Consider the following 18,624-nt stretch of genomic DNA (forward strand, 5'->3'; position numbering starts at 1 on the left):
TTTCCGTTCTCATTAAAGGGTGATGCTAAGATATGGTTTAATTCTCTTGATCCTGGTTGTGTGCGTAGTCCCTAGGATATGATTTATTACTTTTCTGCTAAATATTTCCCCCCTCATAAGAAACAAGCTCCTTTAAGGGATATATATAATTTTGTGCAAATTGAAGAAGAGAGTCTCCCACAAGCTTGGGGGAGGCTTCTCCAATTACTTAATGCTTTGCCTGATCATCCTCTTAAGAAAAATGAAATACTTGATATCTTTTATAATGGACTAACCGATGCCTCCAGAGATTACCTGGATAGTTGTGCTGGTTCTGTTTTCAGGGAAAGAACGCCGGATGAAGCTGAAATTCTATTGAATAATATGTTGACAAATGAAAATAATTGGACACTTCCTGGACCAACTCCCGAGCCTATTCCTAAACCAACTCCGAAGAAGAGGGGTATTCTATTTCTTAGTCCTGAAGATATGCAAGAGGCAAAGAAATCTATGAAAGCAAATGGTATTAAAGCTGAAGATGTTAAGAATTTACCTCATATTGAAGAAATACATGGTCTTAACTTACCGCCTGTTGAAGAAACATATGATCTTAATCCATTACCCATTGAAGAAAATCATGGTCTTGATAACCCGACACAGGTAGTAAAGGTAAATTCTCTCTATAGATATGATAAAGCTGAAATCCCATTTACTAAGTTTGCTAGCCCATGCTTAGATGAGTTTGATAAATTTATGGTTAAGCAAGAAGATTTTAATGCTTATTTTGGTAGACAATTGAAATACAATTCAAATATGCTTGAACACTTGGGTGATTATATGGCTAATGTTAAAGGTGAACTTAAACTTATTAGTAAACATGCTTCTATGGTTACCACTCAAGTAGGACAAGTACTTAAAGCTCAAAATGATTTTCTCAATTAATTGAATAGTAAGAATAATGATAACGATGTTAGAGTTATGACTAGAGGTGGTAGAATGACTCATGAACCTTTGTATCCTGAAGGCCACCCTAAGAGAATTGAGCAAGATTCTCAGGGAAATAATGTGGATGCACCTAGTCCTTCTAATAGGAAGAAAAAGAAAAATGATAGGACTTTGCATGCTTCTAGTGAACCTATTACTGAAACACCTGAGAATCCAAATGATATTTCTATCTTGATGCTGAAACACAATCTGGTAATGAACCTGAAACTAGTGATAATGTTAATGATAATGTTCATGATGATGCTCAATCTAGTAATGATAATGATATAGAAATTGAACCTGCTGTTGATCTTGATAACCCACAATCAAAGAATCAACGTTATGATAAGAAAGACTTTGTTGCTAGGAAACACGGTAAGGAAAGAGAGCCTTGGGTTCAGAAACCCATGCCTTTTCCTCCCAAACCATCCAAGAAAAAGGATGATGAGGATTTTGAGCGCTTTGCTGAAATGATTAGACCTATCTTTTTGCGTATGCGATTAACTGATATGCTCAAAATGAATCCTTATGCTAAGTATATGAAAGATATTGTTACAAATAAAAGAAAGATACCGGAAGCTGAAATTTCCACCATGCTTGCTAATTATACTTTTAAGGGTGGAATACCAAAGAAACTTGGAGATCCAGGAGTACCCACTATACCATGCTCCATTAAAAGAAACTATGTTAAAACTGCTTTATGTGATCTTGGAGCCGGTGTTAGTGTTATGCCTCTCTCTTTATATCGTAGACTTGATTTGAATAAGTTGACACCTACTGAAATATCTTTGCAAATGGCTGATAAATCAACTGCTATACCTGTCGGTATTTGTGAGGATGTGCCTGTTGTAGTTGCAAACGTTACTATTTTAACGGACTTTGTTATTCTTGATATTCCCGAGGACGATAGTATGTCTATTATTCTTGGAAGACCCTTTTTGAATACTGCAGGGGCTGTTATTGATTGCACTAAAGGCAATGTCACTTTTCATGTTAATGGTAATGAGCATACAGTACACTTTCCGAGGAAACAACCTCAAGTTCATAGTATCAACTCTATTGGAAAAATTCCATCGATTATATTTGGAGGTTTTGAATTTCCTCTTCCTACTGTCAAGAAGAAATATGATATTCTTATTATTGGGGATGTGCATATCCCCGTTGAGGTAACATAGTGTTATTCAAAATTTCTCCGGTTCCATGTTATTCGGAATGAGCTCATTAATAAGACTTGATCAACCTTGTTAGTGGATTCCTTTTGATGAGCATGAGATGGATTGAAACTAGAAGGCACAACCTTCTGTACCCTACTTTTACTTTCTGTTATTTATTTTAAATAAATAAAAATAAGTATTTTTCTATCTGTTATCTGATTATCCGTGCTATATAAAAATACCCTGAAAATAAAAGTTCTCCAAATGCCATGAAATTTAAATATGATTTTTTCTGGAATATTCGAGAATATTTGGCACTGAGAACACAACAGGAGGAGCTGGCACCTGGCCATGAGGGTCAGGGGCGCGCCCTACCCCCTGGGCGCGCCCCCTACCTCGTGGGCCCATGGTGGACCTCCTCCACTTATTCCTGCACCCATACACTTCTTCTTCCTCCCACAAACACGAATATCCAGTTCATACCCAAGTCCAAGCTCATTTTGCTGCCATTTTCGATCTCCTTGCTCAAAGCACCTCTCACAAAACTGCTTGGGGAGATTGTTCCTTGGTATGTGACTCCTCCATTGGCCCAATTAGTTCTTGTTCTAGTGCTTTATTCATTGCAAATTTTTGCTCTTTAGGTCACCCTGTTCTTGAGCTTGCATGTCAAATTTATATGGTCAAAAGTAGTTTTGATGCATGATATAGGCTCTAGGCACTTGTAGGAATAGTTGCTATCAATTTTGTTGAGTTTGGTTTACTTTTATTTTGAAGTTACTAAAAATTTCAGAATTTTTCAGAAAATAATGAAGAGACTTTTGAGGGGCTCATCGAGCCGAAGCTCGAAGGAAAAGGTATAGAAGCCCAAATATAATCTGCCTCGCACCGCGGAGGTTCGGTCGTGTGAATGGCCTTTCGATGAATTCTTGAGAGCAGCCGGGATTTATGACGATTTTTATGAATTGGCTGAGAATGCATGCCTCACTGCTTTCCTCCACGACCAACGCGACCAGTATCTCTTACTCACAAATATCTTTGTGCAAAACTTTCATTTCCATTCTAGGAGCACACCACCTATGGTGGAGTTTTATTTATATGATGAGCATAAGGAGATGTCACTTTATGATTTTTGTCGGGTTTGTTTGGTCCCTTTCGAGGGCACGACAAAGGAACCACATCGCGGCGATGTGGATGGGTTTATTGATACCATCACCGTAGGGGAAACGAGGAAGGTTTCCGATGCACAAATCACTAGCATACATTTTCCTATTTTACGCTACTTTGCAATATTTGCTAGTCGTTGCTTAAATTGTCGCGGAAACTGTGGAAACCTTAGTGTTCCTGATATTATTATTTTGTTCCATGGTTTATTCAGTGATAACTCTATTAGTATGGGAGGTATTATTGCTAAACGGTTAAGTCTGAACCGTACAAAGGGCCCCATCTTTGGAGGCATCTATGCTTCACGCCTAGATGCACATTTTAACATACCTATTAGGAATTATGAGAAGGAAGAAAAATTGCTGCCTCGTGTTTATTTAGATTATAAGAGTATGGTGGCACACGATTTTATTGTTAAGAATAGGGAAGGGGAGCTTAAATACAAATTATTCTTTCATAAACATCATCCTGAGACTATTACCCTGCCTGCTCCTTCCTTGTTTGATTTATGTTCAGGCCAGTACCTTGTTCCATTAGAGGCTATTCACGCCTACCGGAACCCTACATCAGCCATAGAGCCAGAGTTGGAACCACAAGTTGATCCTCCATGACAATATAATTACCATTGGGATCTGGAGATGATTGCCAACCAGTGGCAATCAGAGTCTTCTTCATCGCAGTACGACCCCAACTATTACTATGGATATCCGCCAGGCCAGCCGTGGCCATAGACCAACTTAGGCCAAAAGCCTAAGCTTGGGGGAGTACGTATTTCTCACCGACATTATATTCATGTTCACACACTCATTGCTAGACTCGGTGCTCATGCTTTTTCATTGTATCATCCATGCTAGTTTATTTACCTTTTATGCTTTCTTCTTGTGTGTTTAATAAACCTTAAGAAAAAAAATTAGTTGTAGCTTTTAATTAGTTTACTTTCCATGCTTGTGGCAGTAATTAAAAAGAAAACCCAAAAAGATTTACTGTTCTTCTTTTGCTTGTTGGGAGCTTTCCCATGTAAATAGTTTTGTTTCTTTTCTTTTCTTTGGGGTCGATAGGAGAAGACCATGATTAAATTGTTGAAGTGGCTCTTATATGCATTATTGTTGATCTAACAAAAGAGCCCATATTGCCTTGTCTTCCCCTGTTTAATGAATGCTTGCAGATTCCAACTTAGCCCAATGCACGTGCACTCTTATTATTATCCACATCATTCGGTCGTGCAAGTGAAATGCAATAATGATGATTATATGATGGACTGGCTAAGATGAGAAAAGCTGGTATGAACTCGACCTCTCTTGTTTTTGTAAATATGATTAGTTCATCGTTCCTGATCCAGCCTATTATGAACAAACATGTTTGCAATGACAACTAGAGATCATAGTTTCTTGCGCCATGCTTGATTAGCTAGGAGCTTATAATGGTTTACCTTGCGTGCCAACATGCTATTAAAATGGTTATGATGTGGTATGATAGGGTGGTATCCTCCTCTGAATGATTTAAGTGACTTGACTTGGCGCATGTTCACGCACGTAGTTGAAACAAAATCAACATAGCCTTCACGATATTTATGTTCATGGTGGATTATATCCTACTCATGTTTGCATTCGGTGTTGATTAATTTTAATGCATGTTCATGACTGTCGTCGCTCTCTAGCTGGTCGCTTCCCAGTCTTTTGCTAGCCTTCACTTGTACTAAGCGGGAATACTGCTTGTGCATCCAACTCCATAAACCCCAAAGTTATTCGATATGAGTCCACCATACCTACCTATATAGGGTATCTACCTGCCTTTCCAATTAAATTTGTATGTGCCAAACTCTAAACCTTCAAATAAATATCATGTTTTGTATGCTTGAATAGCTCATGTATCAACTAGGGTTGTCTGTATCTTCCATGTTAGGCGGGTTATTCTCAAGAGGAGTGGACTCCGCTCCTCACTCACAAGAAAGTGGCTGGTCACCGGGATGCCCAGTCCCATGCTTTATGCAAATCAAATCAAAATAATTGCAAACAAAACTCCCCTTGGGACTCTTGTTAGTTGGAGGCACTCGTTGTTTCGAGCAAGCCATGGATTGATGCTTGTTGGTGGAGGGGGAGTATAAACTTTACCATTCTATTTGGGAACCGCCTATAATGTGTGTAGCATGGAAGATATCGCCATCTCTTGGTTGTTATGTTGACAATGAAAGTATACCGCTCAAAATATTATTCATCTCTATTTCAAAACCGAGCTCTGGCACCTCTACAAATCCTTGCTTCCCTCTGCGAAGGGCCTATCTATTTACTTTTATGCTGAGTCATCATCCTTTTATTAAAAAGCACCAGTTGGAGAGCACCGCTGTCATTTGCATTCATTACTATTAGTTTATATTGAGTATGACTTGACTAGATCTCTTTTACCATGAATTACAATGTCTAGTCAGTCCTTGATTTTTAAAGGTGCTCTGCATTTATGTTTTGTGGTCTCAGAAAGGGCTAGCGAGATACCATCTTGTTATATCATATTATGATTGTTTTGAGAAAGTGCTGTCATCCGAGATTTATTATTATTGCTCGCTAGTTGATTATGCCATTGATATGAGTAAACATGAGACCTATGCGTTATTGTGAATATGGTTAGTTCATAATCTTTGCTGAAAACTTGAATGCTAGCTTTACATATTTACAACAACAAGAGAAAACATACTTTGTAAAAGTTTTTCTTTATCACTTTCAGTTTATCAACTGAATTGCTTGAGGACAAGCAAAGGTTTATGCTTGGGGGAGTTGATACATCTCCGTCGTATCTACTTTTCCAAACACTTTTGCCCTTGTTTTGGACTCTAACTTGCATGATTTGAATGGAACTAACCCGGACTGACGCTGTTTTCAAAAGAATTCCTACGGTGTTATTTATGTGCAGAAACAAAAGTTCTTGGAATGACCTAAAACTTCACAGAACATCTATTCGGAAATAATAAAAAATCCTTGCAAAATATGAAGACCAGGGGGCCCACCACCTATCCACGATGGTGGGGGCGTGCCCCCCTACCTCGTGGGCCCCCGGGAGCTCCTCCGACCTCAACTCCAACTCTATATATTTGGTTTCGGGGAGAAAAATCAGAGAGAATCGTGTTTTACGATATGGAGCCACCGCCAAGCCCTAAAATCTCTCGGGAGGGCTGATCTGGAGTCCGTTCGGGGCTCCGGAGAGGGGAATCCGTCGCCATCGTCATCATCAACCTTCCTCCATCACCAATTTCATGATGCTCACCACCGTGCGTGAGTAATTCCATTGTAGGCTTGCTGGATGGTGATGGGTTGGATGAGATTTATCATGTAATCGAGTTAATTTTGTTAGGGTTTGATCCTTAGTATCCACTATGTTCTGAGATTGACGTTGCTATGACTTTGCTATGCTTAATGCTTGTCACTAGGGCCCGAGTGCCATGATTTCAGATCTGAACCTATTATGTTTTCATCAATATATGAGAGTTCTTGATCCTATCTTGCAAGTCTATAGTCACCTATTATGTGTTATGATCTGTTAACCCCGAAGTGACAATAATCGGGATACTTACCGGTGATGGCCATAGTTTGAGGAGTTCATGTATTCACTATGTGCTAATGCTTTGTTTTGGTACTCTATTAAAAGGAGGCCTTAATACCCTTAGTTTCCGTTAGGACCCCGCTGCCACGGCAGGGTAGGACAAAAGATGTCATGCAAGTTCTTTTGCATAAGCACATATGACTATATTCGGAGTACATGCCTACATTACATTGATGAATTGGAGCTAGTTCTGTGTCACCCTAGGTTATGACTGTTACATGGTGAACCGCATCCGGCATAATTCTCCATCACCGATCCATTGCCTACGAGCTTTCCATATATTGTTCTTCGCTTATTTACTTTTCTGTTGCTATTGCTATCATCACTACAAAATACCAAAAACATTACTTTTGCTATCGTTACCTTTTACTACCGTTACCACTACTATCATATTACTTTGCTACTAAACACTTTGCTGCAGATATTAAGTTTCCAGGTGTGGTTGAATTGAGAACTCAGATGCTAATACTTGAGAATATTCTTTGGCTCCCCTTGTGTCGAATCAATAAATTTGGGTTGAATACTCTACCCTTGAAAACTGTTGCGATCCCCTATACTTGTGGGTTATCATACGACAGTTCGCTTCTAGTCGTCCCGTCCTTTCACATTACGGTAGTTCCACTAATCCAAACCCTCCTCCCAAATCCATGGCATCCCAAATCTCCATGATCAGCGGTGATTACAAGGTTAGAACTATCACCGACGATGAGTTCGACATCATCTACACCCGTTCTTCCGCGACGGTGGAAGGATGCCTTGCTCGCTTCAAAGCATGTTCAAAAACTCAAAGGATGAGTGGGTCTCTGGGCTAGATGTTGAGTACACCATAGTCCTGGAAAGCGAGAAGAATCTAAAGGAGGTGGAGAAGAAGAAGCCCGACGTGATCCAGGTTTGCGTGCATGACTTATGCTTGGTCTACCACATATGCCATGCTGACATTGAGTGCAAGGAATTTAAGAACTTCCTCAAGGGCGGTCGAGTCAAATTCGTTATTGTAGACTTTAGGAACGACAGGGATGTCCTGGATTGGATAGGCCTCGTTGTAGGCAACCCCTTCGACCTCCAGAAGAATGGGCTGGTGCCCTCCCGTGATCAGCCTTCAATGCTGACCCTGGCAGGAGCCATGGTTCATCCTTTGTATGGTATACTGAAGAAACCTCCGTTCAAGTTTCATCATGCATTGGAGTGGAATGTACTAGATATAGACCACATCCACTATGCTGCAATGGATGGCTACCTTTGTTTCAATATCTACAAGGGTTGGATGAAGAGCAAGAGCCAAGCGTGCGGTTCAAGCAAAGAAGTATTGCCCAAGAGGAAGAGGGACAAGGACGAAGTCGAGCACGTGGATGAGGAGTCCGAGTAAGGTGGCAGTGTTGTTTCTCATGGTGGTTCTAATGCAGTGTCTACCGAATTATTTGCTTAGTATAATTTCAGGTGTGCTTAGTTTTATTTGAGGGGTGTGTTGTGCTGAGCCCCCAGCAGAACTATGGTATGTTCCTTCTCGTTACTTTAACTCTTTAGTACGTACATACTAGTATTTCTTACGGTTCATCTTTTATTTGGTATAGTACTATCACTCGTTTCTTCACATTATATACATACAATATATATGGCCAACATCATATAGCCAACAATTTAGTTGTCAAAGAATTTCAGGGTGCTTAGTTTTATTTGAGGGTGTGTTGTGCTGGACACCATTATTGTGACTCAAATTTATTTGGCCATGTTATAATGACAAAAATACCAATGGACCAACATGCGAGCTCTCCCTCTATCTCACTACAGTAAACTTATTTTCCTGTAAAATTATTCGCTTGGTTACTCCTGACAAGCGGGGCCACACTTATCATTGTGAGAATCGGCTTATTTTTGTCATATAACATGGTCAACGGGTTTGACGTGAAAATAACAATGTATAATGGCATTTTTGAGCAAACATCTAACTTAATGATGGCATTTTTGAGATATCTAATTGCATTTTTGAGCAGGCATCTCATGGATCGATGGCATTTTTTAGTAGTTGTAACTTCTAATGGCAAAACTGAGTAGTGATACACAACTAGTGGCATAATTAATAAGAACCCGAGAATTAAATAGGTATGCTAATTTCTTTATTATAATTTAACACCCCATTTAAGCACGTACTAGATTTCTTTAATAGTACTATATGCATAATTTGGCGACGAGCGCTCTCTATATGTACCACCTTTTTTCTTTAATTTCATCTTGTTAGTTTTGCTCCATGGCGCAATCCATCGATACTACTAATGTACAAAAGTATACATTTTTTAAAAGGCTAGAGGGCGGGGAAGTCTAGCGTGGTCGGTTTCAAGAGAGGCAAGGGCCTTTGTGATTTGACGACTCATTACTGCTGGAAGGCGGGGCCTTGTGATTTCACTGCTTGTATAAATGTGCTGACGACCGGAGGAGGAGCAAAGAACCGTGCAGTATTGTAATGCCCTGGATGTAACTTACCATATTTGTACTCCAACTCTTGCCATTTTTGGCTCTAAGTTATGAGATTCCCTCGTGGTTGGGTTTTGTCTTTGTTTTGCATTTTGTTCATGTCATGCATTTCATATCATGTGATCATGTTCATCGCATTTGCATACGTGTTCGTCTCATGCATCCGAGCATTTTCCCCGTTATCCGTTTTGCAATCCGACACTCCTACGTCCTCCGACGTCCCCCTTTTGTCTCTTTTCATGAGCGGGTGTTAAACTTTCTCGGAACGGACCAAGATTTGCCAAGCAGCCTTGGTACACCACCGGTAGACCGCCTGTCAAGTTTCGTGCCATTTGGAGTCCGTTTGATACTCCAACGGTTAACCGGGGAACCTTAAAGGCCTCGTGTGTGTTGCAGCCCAACAACCCTCCAAAGTGGCCCAATAACCCATCAAAAACCCCTCCATCCTGTCGGCCGTTCGATCATGATCGCGTGGCCGAAAACCGCTCTCCATTTGGACACTCCTACCTCCTTCTATGTATAAATATGTGCTCCTTGTCCAAATTCCGGGTCCAAAACCCTACCCTAACCTCCCCTGCGGCCATCGGACGCGTCCGAGACGACCGGACGTGTCCGCACTGCCGCCCGCAGCCAACCCTGCACCGCCACGTGGCGCACCCGCACCCACATCACGGCGCCGCCCAGGGCCCAGATCCGGCCCACCCCGGGCCGAACCGGGCCTCGCCGGGCCCCGTGCCGCTGCCTCCGGCCTCCACCTCCTCCTGCACGCCGACGCCCGCGCGCCGCCACCTCGCCGGCGCCGCCACGCCGCCCTTCGCTAGGACCCCACCACCGTGCCGCACGCTCCGTGTTCCCGTGCCCGAGACGCCGCCTCGCAGCTCCGCCTCCGCCGGCCACCGGATCTGAAGCCCCGCGCTCCGGCGACCTTCCTCCTCCAGCTCCGACCAGAACTCCGGTGATCCTTGGTTTTCGTGCAAGAGCAAGCCCCAGATCCAGATCTGAAACCCTAAGGTTGACCCCGAGATATTCCTAAGTCCCTGAATTTTTGCATTCTGAAGCCCTATTCATCATGCCATAACTTCATGTGTACTGCTCCGTTTTGTGCGTGTCATATATCAAAATGTTCATCATGATGTGCTCTTCATTTTGCTCCATTGTGACATGCTTTTTTGAGTCCATCTTGATGCCTAAATCGTTGATGCAAGAGTGCTATAAAATGTTAGATGCTGATTCTTAGCAGAGCATGAGCTTTTGTCATTTTTGCTACATTTGTTGTGTGCTGCATATGGGCATGAGCTCTACATGTGTTTCGGGCTATGCCATGCCATCTTTACAGGGGTGTATGCCATGTATTTTGGTGATCAATGTGGTGACTAGCACAAGCATGCAAAGTAGCTCTCGTGATATTGCTGATTTCAGGGACTTAGAATTTCACTAAGTCATTTCTCTGCTGTTATTTTTATGTCATGCATTCATGATGCTACAGAGTGATCCATGCTTGTTTTGAGTATCTTCAGTAAGGATGATTTTGACATATGGTTATGCTCTATCCATCCATGCCCCTGTTTGCAATTATGGAGTGCCCTAGCATGTTTAAATCTTGCTCTACTTTTGCTATAAAATGTTCCTGGCAGGTTGTTTATGTGTTAACCAATTTTGCCAAGGATGTTGTAGTTGATCCATGCATGCTATGAGCTTGTTCTTGCTTTGATTAGCTTCATGATCATGTCTTCTTTCTGGTAGTATGCTTAGTTTGTCATGGAAGGCTTTGTGATGAGTGAATCGAGCTCGCAAAGATGCCTTAATAATTCTGTTTATGCCATGCTCGGTTTTCTGCTAAGTCTGAATCTGTTAATGTAACTTGCTATGTTTACATGGGTGCCATCATATTTTCTGTGCCTTTTTGACTTATGGTCAGTAAGGGACTTTTGTTCTTTGCTTTGAGTATATTCATGCCATGCCTTTGTTTTCTATGTTATGTTCCTATAGCATGTTGTTTGCTTGCTATAAACATTGCTTCCTGATGTTAATTCCTGACATGTTAGTATTTTCACTAAGTCTGTGATGTTGATATCTTTTGCACTTTTGCCATGCTTGTTTTAACCTTCTCTTGTGTGATTTAGCCATAGCTCAGTGTTCATCGCTTTTCAAGAATCTTGAGTAGATCCCTTCCATGTGCTTTGTTGCTATGTTGGAGTGCAGTAGCTTAGTTTCTTGTTGCATTCTAGATGGCTTCATGCTGTTAATCGCAGAATTGTGCCATTCTTGTTTTGCTCGCCATTTGCAAACCGTGCATCTGATTCCGGTGATCTTTATATCGATTTTGACCGAAATCAACTCATCTTTCCAGCGGCACACTTGGTTTGCCAAGTTGATGCCTTGTTCAATCTTTTCCTTCCGGAGCACGCATATGCATTGCATATCACATCCCGCATATCATGCCATGTTTTGCATCATGTTGTTTGCGCATTGCACCGTAATTGATTGTTGGTACTTTGCTTGTGTTCTTGCTTTGGGTAGAGTCAGGAGACGAGTGCGTGATCAAGGAACCCATTGAGTACGCTTACGAGGAACAAGCTTTCGTCAACTCGGAGAACTTTGCAGGCAAGATGACCATACCGTCGAAATCACTTCTATCTTTGCTTGCTAGTTGTTTGCTCTTTTGCTATGCCGTGATACCTACCACTTGCTATATCATGCCTCCCATAATGCCATGTCAAGCCTCTAACCCACCTTTCCTAGCAAACCGTTGTTTGTCTATGTTACTGATTTGCTCAGCCCCCCTTATAGCGTTGCTAGTTGCAGGTGAAGATGAAGTTTGTTCCTTGTTGGAACATGGATATTGTTGGGATATCATTATTTTATCTTGCTTACTTTAATGCATCTATATACTTGGTAAAGGGTGGAAGGCTCAGCCTTATGCCTGGTGTTTTGTTCCACTCTTTCCGCCCTTTTTCCGTCATACCGGTGTTATGTTCCTTGATTTTGTGTTCCTTACGCGGTTGGGTGTTATGGGAACCCCTTGACAGTTCGCCTTGAATAAAACTCCTCCAGCAAGTCCCAACCTTGGTTTTACCATTTGCCACCTAAGCCTTTTTCCCTTGGGTTCCGCGGACTCAAGGGTCATCTTTATTTTAAACCCCCCAGGCCAGTGCTCCTCTGAGTGTTGGTCCAAACTGGGCGATGTCCGGCACCCCCTGGGCAACCAAGGTTTATGCCAACCCGACGTCTTGCCCATCCGGTGTGCCCTGAGAATGAGATACGTGCGACTCCTATCGGGATTTGTTGGCACATCGGGTGGCTTTGCTGGTCTTGTTTTACCATTGTCAAAATGTCTTGTAACCGGGATTCTGAGTCTGATCGGGTCGTCCTGGGAGAAGGAATATCCTTCGTTGACCGTGAGAGCTTGTGATGGGCTAAGTTGGGACACCCCTGCGGGGTTTTGAACTTTCGAAAGCCATGCCCACGGTTATGGGCAGATGGGAATTTGTTAATATCCGGTTGTAGAAAACCTGACACTTAATTAAAATGAATCAACTGCGTGTGTAGCCGTGATGGTCTCTTTTCGGCAGAGTCCGGGAAGAGAACACGGTCTCGTGTTATGTTTGAACATAAGTAGTTTCAGGATCACTTCTTGATCTTTATAGCTTCTCGACCGTGCTTTGCTTCTCTTCTCGCTCTCACTTGTGTAAGTTAGCCACCATATATGCTAGTGAGTGCTGCAGAACCACCTCACTACCTTTTCCTACCCATAAGCTTAAATAGTTTTGATCGCGAGGGTGTGAGATTGCTGAGTCCCCGTGACTCACAGATTACTTCCAAAACCAGATGCAGGTGACGATGATGCCAGTGCAGGGGACGCGACCGAACTCAAGTGGGAGTTCGACGAGGATTCAGGACGTTACTATGTGTCTTTTCCAGACGATCGGTTGAGGAGCCTAGTTGGGGCGATCGAGGATCTAGCATTCGGGGTTATCTTTCTTTATTTGGTTCCGTAGTCGGACCTTGATTGTATTCTGGATGATGTAATGCTATATTCATGTATTGTGTGAAGTGGCGATTGTAAGCCATCTCTTTATCACTTTCTTATTCGATACATGGGATGTGTAAAGATTACCCCTCTTGCAACATGCCTACTATGCGGTTATGCCTCTAAGTCGTGCTCCGACACGTGGGAGATATAGCCGCATCGTAGGTGTTACAAGTATACTCAAGTTTTCCACTAGGGTAGTATGACAGAGGAGCACGAAACATGGCAGCCTAGTGCCATATGGCGATAAAAATGATCTAATTTGCTAGTCATCTCATTGTTATCATTGTTTTATTCATGCCTCGCAGAGAATGTGACACGTGCGGCGAAACACCCGAAGCAAAAGAAGAAACACAGGAGCAAAAGAAGAAGGAAGATTATCACCCAAAAAAATAAGGAAGACACACACACAAGTCTGGGGCGCTGCTCTCTACTACATGAAGGGTTGCTGGCCATGGAGTCGTAACTGCTTCTTCATCGCCTCCACGACCTCCATCTCCTTGCGCGTCTCCTCCGCCATCTTCTTCATTCTGTCCATGACGCGGGATTTCTCGACGCGAGCCTTCATCATCTGTTCCACGGCCGCATTACGTACCTTGACAGTAGCCGGGTGCTCGATGCAGAGCTTCGCCAACTCCTCCTTCTGTTCCATGACGACGGCCTGCAGCATCTTCATCGAGGAACTACTATTCTCATGCAGATTCTTCCAGCCGACGTTCTCCTCCTTCAGCAGGTCGAGCTCATGGCAGAGCTTCGCCTTGTCCTCCTAAAGTTGTAGGATTCCGTCGGTCGCCTTCTTCTCTGAGGCAATGCTCTTCTTCAGCAGCATCACCAAGCCGACGACCAACTCCCCTTACTCATTGACCTTAGCGGGCATGTCGTCGAGGCTCTCCTTCAGCAGCTCCACCAAGTCGTGGATGAACTCCTTCTACTTATTGAGGTGCTTATTGAGCTGATCGGGCATGCCGGCATGTTCGCCTCCACGGCTAGGGCGCTCCTGGGAGCGATCGCCTACCCGTGAGAGATCTTTCGAGGTCTCTGCGAGGCGGCGATGTTGGGGAACACAGTAATTTCAAAAATTTCCCACGCACATGCAAGATCATGGTGATGCATAGCAACGAGAGGGGAGAGTATGTCTACGTACCCTCGTAGACCGAAAGCGGAAGAGTTTATCAACGCGGTTGATGCAGTCGTACACCTTCATGACCCATCCCGATCAAGTACCGAACGTACGGCACCTCCGCGTTCAGCACACGTTCAACTTGATGACATCCTCACCTTCTTGATCCAGCAAGACGGGCGAAGTAGTAGATGAGTTCTGGCAGCACGACGGCGTGGTGACGGTGTTGGTGAAGAATAATCTCCACAGGGCTTCGCCTAAGCACTACGGAAACTATGACGGAGGATAAACTAGAGGGGACGGGGTTACCGGCACACGGCTTGGTGTTTCTTGATGTGTATTGGGTGCTAGCCCTACCCCTCTATTTATATGTTGAGCCTTGGGGTCGAAACTTGGAGTAAAAGCCTCCACAAAGTCGGTTTCACCCGAAAGGCAAGAGTCCTTCTCGGACTTCAGGGCCAGACGCCAGGGATCCCGACGTCTGGACCCAGACGCCAGGGACCCTGGCGTCTGGCCAGGGTTCCCCGCGTATGGACCCAGACGCCAGGGACCCTGGCGTCTGGCCCCTAGACTCCACAAAACTTCCTTTTGCGCTTTCCAAAAACCTTGTGGGCTTTCCCCTTTGGCCCAAATAAAGTGTTCTCGTACCCAAACATTTCAGGAAACATCCGGAACCCCTTCGGTGAATTCTGGAACCCTTCCGGTGACCAAACACTATTATCCCATATATCAAACTTTATCTCTGGACCATTCCGGAGATCCTCGTCATGTCCGTGATCTTATCTGGAACTCCAAACAACATTCGGTTACCAACATACGTAACTCATAAATACTATATCGTCAATGAACGTTAAGCGTGCAGACCCTACGGGTTCGAGAACTATGTAGACATGACCAAGACACTTCTCTGGTCAATAACCAATAGCGAAACCTGGATGCCCATATTGGCTCCTACATATTCTATGAAGATTTTTATCGGTCGAACCGCATAACAACATAGGTTGTTCTCTTTGTCATCGGCATGTTACTTGCCCGAGATTCGATCGTCGGTATCTCAATAGCTAGTTCAATCTCGTTACCGGTAGGTCTCTTTACTCGTTCCGTAGTGCATCATCCTGCAACTAACTCATTAGTTACTTTGCTTGCAAGGCTTATAGTGATGTGCATTACCGAGAGGGCCCAGGGATACCTCTCCGACAATCGGAGTGACAAATCCTAACTCGATCTATGCCAACTCAACAAGTACCATTGGAGACACCTATAGAGCACATTTATAATCACCCAATTACGTTGTGACGTTTGGTAGCACACAAAGTGTTCTTCTGGTAATTGGGACTTGCATAATCTCATAGTCATAGGAACATGTAGAAGTCATGAAGAAAGCAATAGCAACAAACTAAACGATCAAGTGCTAAGCTAACAGAATGGTTCAAGTCAATCACATCATTCTCCTAATGATGTGATCCCGTTAATCAAATGACAACTCATGTCTATGGTTAGGAAACATAACCATCATTGATTCAACGAGCTAGTCAAATAGAGGCAAACTAGTGACACTCTGTTTGTCTATGTATTCACACATGTACTAAGTTTCCGGTTAATACGATTCTAGCATGAATAATAAACATTTATCATGATATAAGGAAATAAATAATAACTTTATTATTGCCTCTAGGGCATATTTCCTTCAGTGTCCCATTTGCACTAGAGTCAATAATCTAGTTCACATCTTTATGTGATTAGTTCACATCTCCATGTGACTAATATCCAAAGGGTTTTCTAGAGTCAATAATCTAGTTCACATCGTTGTGTGATTAACACCCAAAGAGTGATCATGTTTTGCTTTTGAGAGAAGTTTAGTCAATGGGTCTGCCACATTCAGAGTCGTATGTATTTTGCAAATTTTCTATGTCTACAATGCTTTGCACAGAGCTACTCTAGCTAATTGCTCCCACTTTCAATATGTATCTAGATCGATACTTAGAGTCATCTAGATCAGTGTCAAAACTTGCATCGACGTAACCCTTTACGACGAACCTTTTTGTCACCTCCATAATCGAGAAACATATCTTTATTCCACTAAGGATAATTTTGACCGTTGTCCAGTGATCTACTCCTAGATCACTATTGTAGTCTGTCAGTGTCAAAACTGGCGGATCTCGGGTAGGGGGTCCCGACCTGTGCGTCTAAGGCGGATGGTAACAGGAGGCAGGGGACACGATGTTTACCCAGGTTTGGGCCCTCTTGATGGAGGTAATATCCTATGTCCTGCTTGATTGTTCTTGATGATATGAGTATTACAAGAGTTGGTCTACCACGAGATCAAAGAGACTAAACCCTAGAAGCTAGCCTATGGTATGATTGTCTGTTGTCCTACGGACTAAAACCCTCCGGTTTATATAGACACCGGAGGGGGCTAGGGTTACATAAGGTCGGTCACAAAGGAGGAGATATACATATATGTATTGCCTAGCTTGCCTTCCACGCCAAGTAGAGTCCCATCCGGACACGGGACGAAGTCTTCAATCTCGTATCTTCATAGTCCAACAGTCCGGCCAAAGGATATAGTCCGGCTGTCCGGAGACCCCCTAATCCAGGACTCCCTCAGAAGCCCCTAAACCAGGCTTCAATGATGATGAGTCCGGCGTGCAGTGTTGTCTTCAGCATTGCAAGGCAGGTTCCTCCTCCGAATACACCATGGAAGAGTTTGAATACAAGGACAGTGTCCGACCCTACAAAATAAGTTCCACATACCACCATAGAGAGAATAATATTTCCACCAATCTAATCTACTGAAACGTCTTGACAGCATGACATCACGCCATGGCCCGGTCATTATTCGAACCGTTTTTCTCAACCAGCTCCGCACATAACGCGAGGCGGTTTTCTTGACACGTCTTGTCAAAGCAGAGATCGTGTCCCCCTTATCACGGGATTCTCATCAATACAAACGTGGGTAACCCAACCGTGCCTGTTGGTATGACTCCTAGATCTTAGGCAAGTCCCAAACGGCCATGAGGAGGACGCCTGATATTCACCCTCTTTATAAAGGGGACAAGGCTTTTTCTTTTTCCCTCCCGCGCTCAACCGAATCCTTCCCCCGCCTCGAGTTCTAACACCCAAAGCTCAGGTCAGGTGCTTCGGACCTTCAACTATGTCCGGATCCAACCTTCAAGGTCGGTGGATGCCTTCCTCCGTCATAGAGGAGGACATCAAGAAGTTGAGAGAGGCCAGATATCTGACCGCCGAAATTTCGCATAGGCTGCCCGCCCGAGGGCAGGTCGTCCCTACTCCTAAACCCAACGAGAGTGTTGTGTTTGTCTCCCACTTCCTCCGAGTACTAGGCTTCGCTCTGGATCCCTTTGTTAGGGGTCTTATGTTCTGTTACAGGCTGGATTTTCATGATCTGGCCCCGGATTCCCTTCTTCACATCTTGTCATTTATTGTCGTATGTGAGGCCTTCCTCCGCATTACCCCTCACTTCGGCCTGTGGCTCAAGACCTTCGATGTGAAGCCAAAGATGATCAAGGGGCAACACGCAGCGTGCGGAGGTGCTTTAATAAGCAAAACCGCTGACGCTCCATGGCCAGAGGGTTCCTTCCTAGAGGTGTCTGGATTGTGGCAGCGGGAGTGGTTTTACGTCACAGCTCCCCGAAGTGCCAAGTGGGTAGCTGCCCCCACCTTTCGCTCGGGCCCCCCACCGCAACTGATGTCATGGATCAGCAGGGGACTGAGCTGGGGTCCAACAAAGGACGTGCCAATACTGCAGAGCCACATCCGAGATCTCTTTGAGAGAGATTTCAGTCTGGTTATGGTAATGCAAGTTATGCTAGTTCATCGAATCCAGCCTTGCAAACGCCTGCCCCTCCGCATGTGGGAATTCAACCCGGAAGGACCGCGAGCTATTCAGCATTTCCTCGGCATAACGCTTGAAGAGATGTACAAATTGTTCTTTGGACCCCAAATAGAGTGTCCGGACACCACCGAGGACGTGGGTCTGAGCTGCAACCGCCCCGCTGCCCAAGTAAGTAATCCCATGTCGATCCCACTATCCTTTTATTTATCATGGCATCATTCTTAAGAGCCGCTTTTTGACCAAGACTGGATAACAAATGCAAGGATGATCATGTGTTCGT

Source organism: Triticum aestivum, chromosome 1A (assembly GCF_018294505.1).
Source record: "Triticum aestivum cultivar Chinese Spring chromosome 1A, IWGSC CS RefSeq v2.1, whole genome shotgun sequence".
Taxonomy (NCBI): Eukaryota; Viridiplantae; Streptophyta; class Magnoliopsida; order Poales; family Poaceae; genus Triticum; species Triticum aestivum.